Source organism: Callorhinus ursinus, unplaced genomic scaffold (assembly GCF_003265705.2).
Source record: "Callorhinus ursinus isolate GAN/ISIS: 27379988/994484 unplaced genomic scaffold, GSC_fseal_2.0 scaffold40, whole genome shotgun sequence".
NCBI lineage: Eukaryota > Metazoa > Chordata > Mammalia > Carnivora > Otariidae > Callorhinus > Callorhinus ursinus.
In genome coordinates this window covers 8592481-8610076 of record NW_027397102.1, presented here as the reverse complement: position 1 = coordinate 8610076, position 17596 = coordinate 8592481, and positions in this window count along the sequence as shown.

Below are 17596 nucleotides of genomic sequence, written 5' to 3'. Positions count from 1 at the left end.
TCTATTTCTTCCTGCTTCAGTTTTGGTAGTTTATATGTTTCTAGGAATTTATCCATTTCCTCCAGGTTTTCCAATTTGTTAGCATATGGTTTTTCATAATATTCTCTTATAATTGTTTGTATTTCTGTGGTGTTGGTTGTTATTTTTCCTCTTTCATTTGTTTTTGTTTATTTGAGTCACCTCTCTCTCTTTTTGATGAGTCTGCAGAGTGATTTATCAATTTGGTTTATCCTTGTGATTTTATTTATTTGAGTCTTTTCTCTTTTTTCTTGAGAAGTCTGCCCAGAAATTTATCAATTTTATTGATTTTCTCAAAGAACCAGGTCTTGATGTCATCAATCTATTCTACTGTTTTTTGTTTTTTTAGTTTATTTAACATTTATTTCTGCTTTAATCTTTATTATTTCCTTCCTTTTGCTGGATTAAATTTCCTTTTTTGTTCTTTTTCTGACTCCATTAGGTGTAAGCTTACGTTCTTTGAGATTTTTCTTGCTTCTTGAGGTAGGCCTTTATTGTTATAAACTTTCCTCTTATAACCGCTTTTGCTTTATCCCAAAAGTCTTACTGTTGTGCTTTCATTTTCAGTTGTTCTCATGTACTTTTTTATTTCTTCTTCCTTCTTTCATTTGCTGGTTGCCCCATTCATTGTTTAGTAACATGTTATTTAGGCTCCATGTATTTGTGGTCTTTCCATATATTTTTTCCTTCTGAGTGAATTCTAGATTCACAGTATGGTGGTCAAAAAAGATGCATGTTATGACTTTGATTTTCTTTATTTTTTCAATGTCAAAAATTTCTTAAGGTTTACTATACATAATTTGAGGTTATTTTTTCAAAATTTTATTATGTTATGTTAGTCATCATACAGTACATCATTAGTTTTTGATGTGGTAATCCATGATCCATTGTTTTCGTATAACACCCAGTGATCCATGCAGCACATGCCCCACTTATTACACATCAAGGGGCTAACCAATCCCCCCTGACCCCCCCAAACCCTGTTTCTTTCTCACAGTCTATAGTCTCTCATGGTTCATCTCTCCCTCCTATCACCCCCCTTCATTTTTCCCTTCCTTCTCTTAATGTCCTCCATGCTATTCCTTATATTCCACATATAAGTGAAACCATATGATAATTGACTTTCTCTGCTTGACTTATTTCACTTAGCATAATCTTCCCCAGTCCTATCCATGTTGATGTAAAAGTTGGGTATTCATCCTTTCTGATGGTTGAGTAATAGTCCATTGTATATAGGACCACATCTTCTTTATCCATTCATCTGTTGAAGGGCCTCTCGGCTCTTTCCACAGTTTGGCTATTGCGGACATTGCCACTATGAACATTTGGGGGCATAGGTCCCTTCTTTTCACTACATCTGTGTCTTTGGGGTAAATACCCAGGAGTGCAATTGCGGGATCATTGGGTAGCTCTATTTTTAATTTTTGAGGAACCTCCACACTGCTTTCCAAAGTGGCTGTACCAACTTGCATTCCCACCAACAGTGTAAGAGGGTTCCCCTTCCTCTACAACCTCTCCAACATTTGTTGTTTCTTTCCCTGTCCATTTTTGCCATTCTAACTGGTGTAAAGTGGTATCTCAATGTGGTTTTGATTTGAATTTCCCTGATGGCTAATGCTGATGAACATTTTTTCATGTGTCTGGTAGCTATTTGTATGTCTTCTTTGGAAAAGTGTCTGTTCAGGTCTTCTGTCCATTTTTGACTTGATTATTTGTTTTTTGGGGGTTGAGATGGAGAAGTTCTTTATAGACTTTGGATACCAGCCCTTTATCTGTAATGTCATTTGCAAATATCTTCTCCCATTCTGTGGGTTGCCTCTTTGTTTTGTTGACAGTATCCTTTGCTGTGCAGAAGTTTTTATCTTGATGAATTCCCAAAACTTCATTTTTGCTTTTGTTTCACTAGGCTTTGGAGATGTATCTTGAAAGAAGTTGCTGTGGCTGATGTCAAAGAGGTTACAGCCTATGTTCTCCTCTAGGATTTTGATGGATTCCTTTCTCATATTGAGGTCTTTCATCCATTTTCAGTTTATCTTTGTGTATGGTGTTAGAGAATGGTTGAGTTTCATTTTTCTATATATAGCTGTCCAATTTTCCCAGCACCATTTATTGAAGAGACTATTGTTTTCCATTGCATGTTTTTTCCTGCTTTGTCCAAGATTAGTTGACCATAGAGTTGAGGGTCCATATCTGGGTTGTATATTCTGTTCTATTGGTCTATATGTCTGTTTTTGTACCAGTACCATGCTGTCTTGGTGATCACAGCTTTGTAATATAGCTTGAAATCACGCAACGAGATGCCCCCAGCTTTGTTTTTCTTTTTCAACATTTCCTTGGAGATTTGGGGTATTTTCTGATTCCATACAGATTTTAGGATTGTTTGATCCAGCACTTTGAAAAATGTCATTGGAATTTTGATCGGGATGGCATCGAAGGTATAGATTGCTCTGGGTAGCATAGACATTTTAACAATGTTTATTCTTCTGATCCATGAGCATGGAATATTTTTTCCATATTTTTGTGTCTTCTTCAATTTCTTTCATGAGTGTTCTGTAGTTCCTAGAGTATAGATCCTTTACTTCTTTGGTTGGGTTTATTCCGAGGTATCTTATGTTTTTTGGTGCTATTGTAAATGGAATCAATTCTCTAATTTCTCTTTCTACAGTTGTGTTGTTAGTGTATAAAAAAGCAACTGATTTCTGTGCATTGATTTTTTATCCTGCCGCATTACTGAATTGCTGTATGAGTTCTAGTAATCTGGGGGTGGAGTCTTTTGGGCTTTCCACATAAAGTATCATGTCATCTGTAAAAAGAGAGAGTTTGACTTCTTCTTTGCCAATTTGAATACCTTTTATTTCTTTTTGTTGTCTGATTGCTTTGGCTAGGACTTCTGGTACTATGTTGCACAATATTGGTGAGAGTGGGCATCCTTGATGTGTTCCTGATCTTATGGGAAAGCCTCTCAGCTTTTCCCCATTGAGGATGGTATTCACTGCGGGATTTTCATAGATGGATTTTATGAACTTGTGGAATGTTCCCTCTATCCCTATACTCTGAAGAGTTTTAATCAGGAAAGGATGTTGTATTTTGTAAAATGCTGTTTCTGCATCAATTGAGAGGACCATATGTTTCTTCTCCCTCCTCTTATTAATGTGTTCTATCACACTGATTGATTTGCAAATGTTGAACCACCCTTGCATCCCGGGGATAAATCCCACTTGGTTGTGGTGGATGATCCTTTAATGTATTGTTGGATCCTATTAGCTAGGATTTTGTTGAGGATTTTGGAATCCATATTCATCAGGGATATCAGTCTGAAATTCTCCTTTTTGTTGGGGTCTTTGCATGGTTTGGGGATTAATGTAATGCTGGCCTCATAAAATGAGTTTGGAAATTTTCCTTCTGTTTCTATTTTTTGAAACAGCTTCAGGAGAATAAGTATTATTTCTTCTTTGAATATTTGGTAGAATTCTCCAGGGAATCCATCAGGCCCTGGACTCTTGTTTATTGGGAGGTTTTTGATCACTGCTTTAATCTTGTTACTGGATATTGGTCTATTCATGTTGTCAATTTCTTCCTGTTTCAGTCTTGGCAGCTTATAGGTTTCTAGGAAGGCATCCACTCATCCAGATTGCTCAGTTTATTGGCATATAGCTTTTGATAATAATTTCTAATAATTGTTTCTATTTCCTTGGTTTTAGTCATGATCTTTCCCCTTTCATTCATAATTTTATTAATTTGGGTCCTTTCTCTTTTCTTTTGGATAGGTCTGGCCAGTGGTTTATCGATCTTATTAATTCTTTCAAAAAATCAGCTTCTAGTTTCACTGATCTGATCTACTGTATTTCTGGTTTCTATATCATTGAACCCTACTCTAATCTTAATTATTTCTCTTCTAATGCATGGCTTAGGCATCGTTTTTTTTTTCTCTAGTTCTTTAAGGTGTTGAATTAGTTGGTAAATTCGGGATTTTTCTATATTTTTGAGTGAGGCTTGGATGGCTATGTGTTTCCCCCTTAGGACCGCCTTTGCAGTATCCCATTGGTTTTGGACCCATGTGTTTTCGTTCTCATTGATTTCCATGAATTCTATAAGTTCTTCTTAAATTTCCTTATTGACCCAAACATTCTTGAGCAGAGTAGTCTTTAGCTTCCAAGTGTTTGAATTTCTTCCAAATTTTTTCTTGTGATTTAGTTCCAGTTTTAAAGCAATATGGTCTGAGAATATGCAGGGAATAATCTCAGTTTTTTGGTATCAGTTGAGACCTGATTTGTGACCCAGTGTGTGGTCTATTCTGGAGAATGTTCCATGTGTGCCCGAGAAGAATGCAGATTCTGTTGTTTTAGGGTGGAATATTGTGTATATATCCATGAGATCAATCTGGTCCAGTGTGTCATTCAAAGTTCTTCTTTCCTTGTTGATTTTCTGCTTAGATGATCTGTCCATTGCTCAGAGTGGAGTATTGAGGTCTCCTACAATTAACGTATTGTTATCAATATGACTCTTTATTTTGGTTAACAGTTGGCTTATGTATATTGCTGTTCCCATGTTGTGGGCATAGATATTTACAATTGTTAGATCTTCTTGTTGGATGGACCATTTAAGAATGATGTAGTGTCCTTCTGTGTCTCTAACTACAGTCTTTAGTTTAAAATCTGATTTGTCTGATATAAGAATTGCTACCCCAGCTTTCTTTTGACGTCCGTTGGCATAGAAGATGAATCTCCATCCCTTCACTTTCAGTCTGGATGTATCTTTAGGTTCAAAATGAGTCTCTTGTAGACAGCATATGGACGGGTCTTGTCTTTTTATCCAATCTGCAACCATGTGCCGTTTTATGAGAGCATTTAGGCCATTCACGTTGAGAGTGATTATTGAAACATATGAATTGTCATCATGTTGCCTGTGAAGACCTTGTTTTTATAGGTTGTCCCTGTAAATATCTGTTGTATATCACTCTTGGGGTCTTTCTCCTTTTATAGAACCCCCCCTTAATATTTATTGCAGGGCCAGTTTAGTGGTCACATATTCTTTCTGTTTCTGCCAGTCGTGGAAGCTCTGCATCTCTCCATCCATTCTAAATGAGAGCCTTGCCGGATAAACTATTCTTGGCTCATGTTCTTCTTGTTTAGTACCCTGAATATGTCTTGCCAGCCCTTTCTGGCTTACAGGTCTCTGTGGTAAGGTCTCATGTTGTTCTGATGTTCCTCCCTCTGTATGTAAGGGATCTCTTCCCCCCTAACTGCCCTTAAGTTTCCTTGGTTATAAGATTTGTGAGTTTTACTGTTACATGCCGGGGTGTTGGCTTGTTTTCCTTGATCTTGGGAGGGGTCCTCTCTGCTTCTAGGACATGAATGTTTGTTTCATTCCACAGATTAGGGAAATTCTCAGCTACAATTTGCTCAAATATATCTTCTAGTCCTCTCTCTCTCTCCACCCACTCTGGGATTCCAATAATTCTGACTTTGGAATGCTTCATGATGTCACTTATTTCTCTGATTTTATTTTCATGGATTTTGAGGTTTTTTTCCCTGGCTTCCTCTTTTCCCTTTTTATCTGTTAAATTTTCTTCCAAGTCACTGATTTGTTCCTCTGTCTCGCTTACCCTAGCTGTTAGATTATCTAGATTAGATTGGATCTCACTGATAACATTTTTTAAGTTCTGCCAATTCAGCTTTCATCTCTGTCCTTAGAGACTCTCTGTTGCCGTTGAATGATTTCTCCATTCTAGCTATTGTCTTCATAATAGCTAGCCTGAATTCCATCTCTGACATCTTGTTTATATCTGCATCCCTTTGTAAATCTGCTGCATAAGTCATAATCTCTGAGTCTTTTCTATTTTGGGCTTTCCTCCTCCTAGTCATTCTGTTGATGGGTGGTTGAGGGAATGTATAGAGTCCAAATTATGGACCAGGACCTAAGCAAGATGCACTGTTTTCTAGGGACCTTAGGGTTTCTGGCCTCTTCTTTTCCCAGCCTGTCTTCTGGGGGAGGGGCCTGCTGCACTGTTACTTAGGCAACTCTGTTTGGGCCGAGTTGCCCTGTCCCCCTGTTGTTGGGGATGGGCTCAATGGTTTTCAGTTTATTGGGGCTTTTGTTCTCTGGCAGCTTTCCCTGGCAGCTTTCTGCGTCTTTTCCAAGAGTCAGAGTAGAAGAGACCGTTTCCAACCCTCTGCCTCAGAGCAGAGAGATTGCAGTCTCTTCTTCAGTGAGCTTTCCAGGCCACAGTGTCTCCATTTCTGTCTGTGCTGCTATAAACCGCAGTGTCCTGGGTTGTGTGCCCCTCCGCAGCACTCCCCATCCTGCCTCCAGGTCGGGGTATGTCTCTGCTCTTTGAGCTTCTAAAACCACCAGCCACTCCCAGTTCACAGGTGTGACCCCACCGCTCCAGGTTTCTCTCTAGGGGCTGCCCTAAAGTCCTTTCCCCACCACTACCGGTCTGCGAGTCTGTGCCCTGTCCCCAGTGCGTGAGGTACTTTCTCACTGGTGGTGTAGGATCCCCACGCTCAGGCTCCCTGCCGGTGCCATTTATCCTCTGATATCTTTCCACAGAATCACGGCTCCCCGCTTCATACCTCAAAACCAACCGCCTGGGATATTCTGTTTGTAGAGATCCAGGTCTATTTTCTTAAATCTCAGGCTGATTTCATGGGTGCTCAGAGTGGTCTGCTAGGTATCCAGCTCAATTCCGGGGACCAGTTGGAATAGGGTCTCCTACTCCTCTGCCATCATTTCTCCTCCTGATTTTGGTTTTCTTGAATATGCTGAGATTTATTTTGTGGGCTAATATGTGATCTATTTTGGAGAATGTCCCATGTGTGCTTGTAAAGAGTATGTACTCTGCTGTTTTAGGATGGAATGTTCTGTATATATCAGTTAAATCCATCTGTTCCAGTATGTCATTCCTGACATTGTTTCTTTGTTGTTTTCTGTTTAGATGTTATATCCGTTGATGTAAGTGGAGTTCTAAAGTCCAGTTCTATAATGTTACTATTGGTTAGTTACTTTATATTTGTTATTGTTTTATGTATTTAGACGCTCCTGTGTTGGGTGCATAAATATTTGCAATTGTCATATTTTCTTGTTGGATTGTCCCCTTTATTATTATTATATAGTGTCATTTTTTGTCTCTTAGTCTATGTTTTAAAGTTTTGTCTGATAGAGGTATTTCTACTTTGGCTTTCTTTTGAAACCCATTTCATGATCGATGTTTCTCCATCCCCTCACTTTCAGTCTGCAGGTATCATTAAATCTAAAATGAGCCTTATAGGCAGCATATAAGTTTTATTCTTTTATAACCATTCCATAACCCTAAGTCTTTTGATTAGAGCATTTAATCCATTTGTATTCAAAGTAATTATTGATAGATTTGTATTTTTTAATAATTTTTATTGTTATGTTAATCACCATACATTACATCATTAGTTTTTGATGTGTTCCATGATTCATTGTTTGTGCATAACACCCAGTGCTCCATGCAGAATGTGCCCTCTTTAATACCCATCACCAGGCTAACCCATCCCCCCACCCACTCCCCACTAGAACACTCAGTTTGTTTTTCAGAGTCCATCGTCTCTCATAGTTCGTCTCCCCCTCTGACTTACTCCACTTCATTCTTCCCCTCCTGCTATCATCTTCTTCTTCTTTTATTTTCTTAACATATATATTGCATTATTTGTTTCAGAAGTACAGATCCATGATTCATCAGTCTTGTACAATTCACAGTGCTCACCATAGCACATAGCCTCCCCAATGTCTATCACCCAGGCACCCAATTCCTCCCACCCACCACCACTCCAGCAAACCTCAGTTTGTTTCCTGAGATTAAGAATTCCTCATATCAGTGAGGTCATATGATACATGTCTTTCTCTGATTGACTTATTTCACTCAGCATAACACCCTCCAGTTCCATCCACATCGTTGCAAATGGCAAGATCTCATTCCTTTTGATGGCTGCATAATATTCCATTGTGTATATATACCACTTCTTCTTTATCCATTCATCTGTCGTTGGACATCCTGGCTCTTTCCACAGTTTGGCTATTGTGGACATTGCTGCTATAAACATTGGGGTGCACGTACCCCTTCGGATCCCTACATTTGTATCTTTGTGGTAAATATGCAGTAGTGCAATTGCTGGATCATATGGTAGCTCTATTTTCAACGGTTTGAGGAACCTCCATACTGTTTTACAGAGTGGTTGCACCAGCTTGAATTCCCACCAACAGTGTAGGAGGGTTCCCCTTTCTCCAAATCTCTGCCAACATCTGTCGTTTCCTGACTTGTTAATTTTAGCCATTCTGACGGGTGTGAGGTGGTATCTCATTGAGGTTTTGATTTGGATTTCCCTGATACCGAGCGATGTTGATCACTTTTTCATGTGTCTGTTGGCCATTTGAATGTCTTCTTTGGAAAAATATCTGTTCATGTCTTCTGCCCATTTCTAGATTAGATTATTTGTTCTTTGGGTGTTGAGTTTGATAAGTTCTTTATAGATTTTGGATACTAGCCCTTTATCTGATATGTCATTTGCAAATATTTTCTCCAATTCTGTCTGTTCTCTTTTGGTTTTGTGGACTGTTTCTTTTGCTGTGCAAAAGCTTTTTATCTTGATGAAATCCCAATAGTTCATTTTTGCCCTTGCTTCCCTTGCCTTTGGCGATGTTTCTAGGAAGAATTTGCTGTGGCTGAGGTCGAAGAGGTTGCTGCCTTTGTTCTCCTTTAGGATTTTGTTGGACTCCTGTCTCACATTTAGGTCTTTCAACCATTTGGAGTCTATTTTTGTGTGTGGTGTAAGGAAATGGTCCAGTTTCATTCTTCTGCATGTGGCTGTCCAATTTTACCAACACCATTTTTTGAAGAGACTGTCTTTTTTTCATTGGACATTCTTTCCTGCTTTGTCAAAGATGATTTGACCATAGAGTTGAGGGTCCATTTCTGGACTCTCTATTCTGTTCCATTGATCTATGTGTCTCTTTTGTGCCACTATCATACTGTCTTAATGATGACAGCTTTGTAATAGAGCTGGAAGTCCGGAATTGTGATGCCGCCAGCTTTGCTTTTCTTTTTCAACATTCCTCTGGCTATTCGGGGTCTCTTCTGGTTCCATACAAATTTTAGGATTATTTGTTCCATTTCTTTGAAAAAGGTGGATGGTATTTTGATGGGGATTGCATTGAATGTGTCGATTGCTCTAGGTAGCATTGACATCTTCACAATGTTTGTTCTTCCAATCCATGAGCATGGAAAGTTTTTCCATTTCTTTGTGTCTTCTTCAATTTCTTTCATGACAATTTTATAGTTTTCTGAGTACAGATCCTTTGCCTCTTTGGTTAAATTTATTCCTAGGTATCTTATGGTTTGGGGTGCAATTGTAAATGGGATCGACTCCTTAATTTGTCTCTCTTCTGTCTTGTTGTTGGTGTAAAAGAATGCCACTGATTTCTGTGCATTGATTTTATATCCTGCTACATTACTGAATTCTTGTATGAGTTCTAACAGTTTTGGGGTGGAGTCTTTTGGGTTTTCCACATACAGTATCATATCATCTGCAAAGAGTGAGAGTTTGACTTCCTCTTTGTCGATTTGCATGCCTTTTTTTCTTTTTGTTGTGTGATTGCTGTGGTTAGGACTTCTAATACTATGTTGAATAGCAGTGGTGAGAGTGGACATCCCTGCCATTTTCCTGATCTTAGGGGAAAAGCTCTCAGCTTTTCCCCATTGAGAATGATACTCGCTGTAGGTTTTTCATAGATGGCTTTTATGATATTGAGGTATGTACCCTCTATCCCTATACTTTGAAGAGTTTTGATCAAGAAAGGATGCTGTACTTTGTCAAATGCTTTTTCTGCATCTATTGAGAGGATCATATGATTCTTGTTCTTTCTTTTGTTAATGTATTGTATCACGTTGATTGATTTGCAGATGTTGAACCAGCCTTGCAGCCCAGGAATAAATCCCACTTGGTCATGGTGAATAATCCTTTTAATGTACTGTTGGACCCTATTGGCTAGTATTTTGGTGAGAATTTTTGCATCCATTTTCTTCAAGGATATTGGTCTGTAATTCTCCTTTTGGATGGGGTCTTTGGTTTTGGGATCAAGGTAATGTGGCCTCATAAAATGAGTTTGGAAGTTTTCCTTCCATTTCTATTTTTTGGAACAGTTTCAGGAGAATAGGTATTAATTCTTCTTTAAATGTCTGATAGAATTCCCCTGGGAAGCCATCTGGCCCTGGGCTTTTGTTTCTGGGGAGATTTTTGATGACTGCTTCAATTTCCTTAGTGGTTATAGGTCTGTTCAGGTTTTCTATTTCTTCCTGGTTCAATTTTGGTAGTTGGTACATCTCTAGGAATGCACCCATTTCTTCCAGGTTATCAAATTTGCTGGCATCGAGTTGCTCATAATATGTTCTTATAATTGTTTGTATTTCTTTGGTGTTGGTTGTGATCTCTCCTCTTTCATTCATGATTTTGTTGATTTGGGTCATTTCTCTTTTTGATAAGTCTGGCCAGGGGTTTATCAATCTTGTTAATTCTTTCAAAGAACCAGCTCCTAGTTCCGTTGATCTGTTCTACTGTTCTTTTGGTTTCTATTTCATTGATTTCTGCTCTGATCTTTATGATTTCTCTTCTCCTGCTGGGTTTAGGCTTTATTTGCTGTTTTTTCTCTAGCTCTTTTAGGTGTAGGGTTAGGTTGTGTATTTGAGACCTTTCTTGTTTCTTGAGAAAGGCTTGTATTGCTATGTGCTTTCCTCTCAGGACTGCCTTTGCTGTATCCCAAAGATTTTGAACAGTTGTGTTTTCATTTTCATTGGTTTCCATGAATTTTTTTAATTCTTCTTTAATTTCCTGGTTGATCCATTCATTCTTTAGTAGGATGCTCTTTAGCCTCCATGTATTTCAGTTCTTTCCGACTTTCCTCTTGTGATTGAGTTCTAGTTTCAAAGCATTGTGGTCTGAAAACATGTAGAGAATGATCCCAATCTTTTGGTACTGGTTGAGACCTGATTTGTGACCTAGGATGTGATCAATTCTGGAGAATGTTCCATGGGCACTAGAGAAGAATGTGTATTCCGTTGCTTTGGGATGGAATGTTCTGAATATGTCTGTAAAGTCCATTTGGTCCAGTGTTTCATTTAAGGTCTTTATTTCCTTGTTGATCTTTTGCTTAGATGATCCGTCCATTTCAGTCAAGGGGGTGTTAAAGTCCCCCACTATTATTGTATTGTTGTCAATGTGTTTCTTTGATTTTGTTATTAATTGCTTTATATAATTGGCTGCTTCCATGTTAGGGGCATAGATATTTACAATTGTTAGATCTTTTTGTTGGATAGACCCTTTAAGTAGGATATAATGTCCTTCTTCCTCTCTTATTACAGTCTTTGTTTTAAAATCTAATTTGTCTGATATAAAGATTGCCACCACAGCTTTCTTTTCGTGTCCATTAGCATGGTAAATGGTTTTCCACCCCTTCACTTTCAATCTGGGGGTGTCTTTGGGTCTAAAATGAGTCTCTTGCAGACAGCATATTGATGGGTCTTGTTTTTAATCCAATCTGATAGCCTATGTCTTTTGATTGGGGCATTTAGCCCATTTACATTCAGGGTAACTATTGAAATGTATGAATTTAGTGTCATTATATTGCCTGTAAGGTGACTGTTACTGTATATTGTCTGTGTTCCTTTCTGATTTATGCTGCTTTTAGGCTCTCTTTTTGCTTAGAGAACCTTTTTCAATATTTCTTGTAGGGCTGGTTTTGTGTTTGCAAGTTCCTTTAGTTTTTGTTTGTCCTGGAAAATTTTTATCTCTCCTTCTATTTTCAATGATAACCTAGCTGGATATAGTATTCTTGGCTGCATATTTTTCTCGTTTAGTGCTCTGAAGCTATCATGGCAGTCCTTTCTGGCCTGCCAGGTCTCTGTGGATAGGTCTGTTGCCAATCTAATGTTTCTACCATTGTAGGTTACATATCTCTTCTCCCGAGATGCTTTCAGGATTTTCTGTCTGTCTCTGAAACTCGTAAATTTTACTATTAGATGTCAGGGTGTTGACCTATTTTTATTGATTTTGAGAGGGGTTCTCTGTGCCTCCTGGATTTTGATGCCTGTTTCCTTCCCCACATTAGGGAAGTTCTCTGCTATTATTTGCTCCAATATGCCTTCTGCCCCTCTCTCTCTTTCTTCTTCTTCTGGGATCCCAATTATTCTAATGTTGTTCTGTCTTATCATATCACTTATCTCTCGAATTCTGCCCTCGTGATCCTGTAGTTGTTTCTCTCCCTTTTTCTCAGCCTCTTTATTTTCCATCATTTCATCTTGTATATCACTGATTCTCTCTTCTGCCTCATTTATCCTAGCAGTTAGTGCCCCCATTTTTGATTGAACCTCATTAATAGCCTTTTTGATTTTGACTTGGTTAGATTTTAGTTCTTTTATTTCTCCAGAAAGGGTTTCTCTAATAACTTCCACGCTTTTTTCAAGCCCAGCTAGTATCTTTAAAGTCATGATTCTGAACTCTAAGTCCGAAATCGTACTAATGTCAGTATTGAGTAGGTCCCTGGCAGACGGTACTACCTCTTGTTCTTTTTGCTGAGGTGATTTTTTTCGTCTTGTCATTTTGTCCAGAGGAGAACAGATCAATGAGACAACAGAATGCTAACAGGTTAACAATGTCTCCAGCAAGTATACTCTATACAAATCAGAAAAGACCTGAAACCAGGGGACAAGAAAGGGAAAGAAAGAAAAGAAAAAAAAAAAGGGAAAAGAAAAAAAACAAACAAAAACAGAACAAAACAAAAAAAAACAGAATATGATCAAATATGATCAGGCTAGTGCATGAATCAGTGCCACACACTAGCTTTTGGGCATATTTTGGTCTGTTAGAAGAAAGTGCCTGCTAAAATTTTAAAGGAAGATAGACTTATATATGTACAAAATAAGGGTTGATACAATGAAGGGATGGAAGATGACTTTAAAGATGAAAATTATAAAAGATTTTATAAAAGGAATTGATAAGAAGTTGTTTTTTAAAAAGAAAGAAGATTGAAAAGAAAAAGAAAAAAGAAAAAAAGGGAGAGAATGTGATCAGGCAGGAGAATAGAACAAAGCCATACACTAGTGATTTAGGGTATATTTTGATCTGTTAGAAGAAATTGTATCTCAAAATTTTAAAGAGAGAACAACTTATATATATATGCCAAAAATAAGGGTAACTACTATGAAGGGATAAAATATGACTCTAAAAATGAAAAATAAGTTTTTTTTAAAAAAAGGGATTGATAAGGTGTTGTTTGAAAAAGGGAAAAAGAAAAATTAAAAAAAAACAGTTAAAAAATTAACTTTGAAAAACTAATGAATTATGGTAAAAAAGCCATGAATTCTATGTGCAGTATTCCCCTAGCGCTGGAGTTCTCCTGTTCTCCTTGACTGGTAAACTTGGTCTTGGCTTGCTGGCTGTTCGTGCTGATCTTCTGGGGGAGGGGCCTGTTGCCATGGTTCCCAAACGTCTTTGCCAGAAGGGGAATTGCACCGCTCTTTTTGGTCCGGGCTAAGCAAGTGCTCGGGTTTACTCTCAGGAGCTTTTGTTCCCTGCAAGCTCTCGGTACAGCTTTGGAGGACCAGGGTGAAAATGGTGGCCTCCCAATCTCTGCCCGGAGGAGCTGAGAACTCGGGGCCCCATTCCTCAGTGCCCCAAGAGTAAAGCAGTCACTCCCGTCTCCCCGGTCTCCAGCCGCACTCCGTGCTCACCTGGCCTGTGATTGAGCGTTTCTATGTCTGGCACCCGACCCTGTGTGGAGTCTCCAAACCCAGCAGATCCCTGTGGTGTGCTTCCGCGCCACTCCTCCCAGGGGAGGAAGGGGAGTCTCCCCAGCTCTGCCACTTGTTGGGTCCCTGCTGGAGGAGCAGTAGCCCGACTGGGCCACGGATCACAGTTTATGGCCACCCCGAGCTGAGAGCCCGCGCCTCGGCTCCATCTCTGCAGCCGGCTTCCCCACTCTGATACCTGGGAGCTCTGCCACACTCAGGCACCCCCAGTCTTTCTGTGACCCTGAGGGTCCTGAGACCCCACTGTCCCGCGAGGTTTCCACCCCCAGCTTAGCCACTGGAGCGACGTCCCTCAGAGGAGCCGGCTTCTAAATGTTCCGATTTTGTGCTCCGCGGCTCTATCACTTGCCAGAAGCGGCCAACGGAGGCCCCCTCCCCCGCCATCTATCCTCCTGAATATCGCTTCGGATTCACTTCTCTCCACGTCCTACCTTCCAGAAAGTGGTCGCTTTTCTGTTCAGAGTGTTGTTACTATTCTTATCTTTGGTCTCCTGTTGAGTTCGTAGGTGTTCAGAATGGTTTGATCCCTAGCCAGCTGAATTCCTGAGACCAGACGAAATCCAGGTCTCCTACTCCTCCGCCATCTTGCTCCGCCCCCTCGATAGATTTGTATTTATTGACATTTCATTATCCATTTTGTGGTTGTTTCTGAAGATTTTCTTTCATGGTTTGCTTATTTTCTTTAGTGATATATTTGGATTTTGCCTTCTTTATTGTTGCTTATTTATTTGTGGTTTTTGATACATGGTTACCACTAGGTTTATATATAACTTTTTCTGTATATAACCGTCTATAATTAGTTGATGGTAGTTTAAGTTTGAACCTATTCCTTACTTCTCTCTTCCCCACACTTTAGGTATATTTTATATCCTTCTATTTTGTGAGTTCCTTGAGATAAGTTTTACAGAAATATTCATGTTTACTGCTTTATTGTTTCCTGACTTTATACTGTCACTATTGGTCTCTCCACTCAAAGCGTTCTCTTTAATATTTCTCACAGAGCCAGTTTAGAGTTCATGATCTCCTTTTGGTTTTGTTTGGGAAACTATCTGTCTTATTCTGAATGACAGCTTTGTTCAATAGAGTATTTTTGGCTACATATTTTTCCCATTACATACTTTGAATATATCATGCTCTTACTCCTGGCTTGCAAAATTTCTGTTGAAAATGTCCAGTTAGCCTTATGGGTTTTCCCTTGTAAGGTACCTTCTTCTTTGTATTTGCTGATTTTAAGAATTTTTCTTCATTACTATATTTTGCAAATTTCATTACAGTATGTCTTGGTGTGTGTCTGCTTTTGTTGATTTTGATGGCATTTCTCTGTGCCTCCTAGATCTGGATATCTGTTTCCTTCCCCAGATTAGGGATGGTTTGGGATATTATTTTTTTTTTTTGAAATAAAATTTTGTCCCCCCCTTTTTTTTTTCTTCTTCTGGGACTTTTATAATATAAATGTTTTTACATTTGATGGAATCACTGATTTCCCCATGGTTGTTCTCATTTTACATAATTCTTTTCTCTCTCTTTTATCAGGTTATTTTCCTTCACTTTGTCTTCGAGGTCACTAATTCATTCCTCTTTTTCTTTCATCTCACTTAGATTATTGAGCCCTTTATCTCTGCTTATTTTTTAATGCTATGTTATTCCTTATCTTTGTGTTAAGGGTTTCACTCATGTCTTCCACTCTTTTCTCTAGTCCAGTGAGTATCCTTATGATCTTATGATAACTGCTTTAAATTCTCTATCAGGAATGTTGCTTATAACTGTTTTGCTTAGGTCTCTGTCCATGGCCTTGTGCTGTTCTTTCATTTGGGACAAATTTCTCTGTCTCCTCATTTTATCTGCCTCTCTGTGTCTGTTTCTCTGTGTTAGTAAAGTCAGGTATGTCTTCTGGTCTTGAACATACTGACTTTATGAAGAAGAGGTCCAGGAGTGTTCTCCAGTGCAGAGTATCCTGTTCACCAGAAACTGGAACTTCAGGAGAGCATCCTATGTGTGTTGCTTATGCCCTGTTGCTTATGTGCCTGAGTTACTTTTCCTTTTAGTGTAGTCATTTGCAGTGACTCTCTGCATTTTGTGGGCTATGCTTGCTCTGTTTGGTGTTAGTGGGACCCAGTCAGGCCACCTTGTGAGGGCACGCCCACCAGGGAACTTGGGAGGGAAGGAGCAGGGTTAGGAAAATTTGTCCAGGGAGAGTAGTCCTATGCCAGGTCTTTGGAAACACTGGGGTGATTGGGGACTTTGCGCTGGGGCAGCCTAAGGTGCAAAGCTGGATAGGTCATGTGGTGATGGCTGGACACAGCTGGCCCAGAGTGTAAAGTTAGCTGAGGGCATATGTTTGGGGATAGCCCTTCAACTGGGTGTCTTTTGTGGTGGCAATGGTGGGCCCAGCAGCTGGGTGGGACATAAGCATGGTTTTAACAAAATTTACCCAGACCCCACGGTTGAGGATAGCAGGCTTGAAGTGGGCGAGTTCTCAGAACTTCTGGGCATGGCGTACTGGTAGCAGTTTAGGGAGCAAGTGCCTGTGCAGCCCCACCTCCCACTGATGGCCCTCTGTTATACTGGGAAGTGGGAAAGGAAAATGACACCTGCCAGCTCCCTAGTTTTTGGAAAAGTTCCACAACACACTCTGAAATCAGCATGAACAGACATCTCCCATTTACCTTTGGTGTTATGCAAACTGCTATTTTTATGTTGTCTCTCCATGCAGGCTGCTGTCTTTTTAAGGAGGCAACCCAGCTATCACTCACTCTCCTGGCTCTTCCAGTGCTAAGTCAGCTTTTAAAGCCCCAGGATCCAGGACCCATGGTTATACAAACTCATGGAATTCAGCTCCTCTGCCTTTCTGACCTCCCTAACATTTAGATGCAGTTTCTTCTCCATATTTAGTTGTGGAGTTTGTTTGGCCAATCTTTGGATCTCTCTCTGGCTTTTTGACTTGGATGTGGATAACATCAAGTTGTAAACATGGGTAGGGTGAGCTTATTGTCCTCCTACTCTACCATCTCCCCAAGTTTTCCCTCTCAAGAAGATCCCCCTTTTTTTTCTTGGTAAATTCTGTGCACTGTATTTTCCCATATCTAATTATCTACTCTGAAGGATATCCAACTCTTGACCATGCTCCCTTCCTTAACCCATTCAGAGTTAAATATTTAGAACATTAAAGACCAATGAATTATCTTTTCATGTATTCCATCAATTGCTTAAAATCACGTGATATTTTACTTTACTTTTTATCTGGACTTTGGGTTCTTTTACTTTTTATATTAATTCAAGATTTCCTAACAGCCCTAGTAAAAGTATCTGTTAGGAAAGAAAAAGCTATTATCTTATTTTCAGTTTTTTTTCTAATCTTCTTAATTATACTATCTGTTCCTTGAGGACTATTTTCCCCAGAGACATCCTTCTTGGGACCCTGCCTTCTACTGTTGCAGTTGGAATCAGTAGCTCTCTAGATCTCTCCCCAGATCCCATTCTGACACTTTTCATTACTATTCCTTTGAGTTGTGTCCATTTTTCCTCAATCTCAAGTCTTTTCCTCTGTTCTCTCTCTCTCATTTTTACTGAAGTAGAGACTGCAGTTAAAACTTTAGAAAATGTATGCTTGCATAGTTGAAAATCAGTACACACAACAGCATTTTAACATTTTGTTATATCTGGGCTCAAAATCATTTTCCTACAGGATTTTGAATCAATATACTGTTATTTTCTACATCAGAGTTGCTTATGAAAGAAAGGTTGGATGTCCTT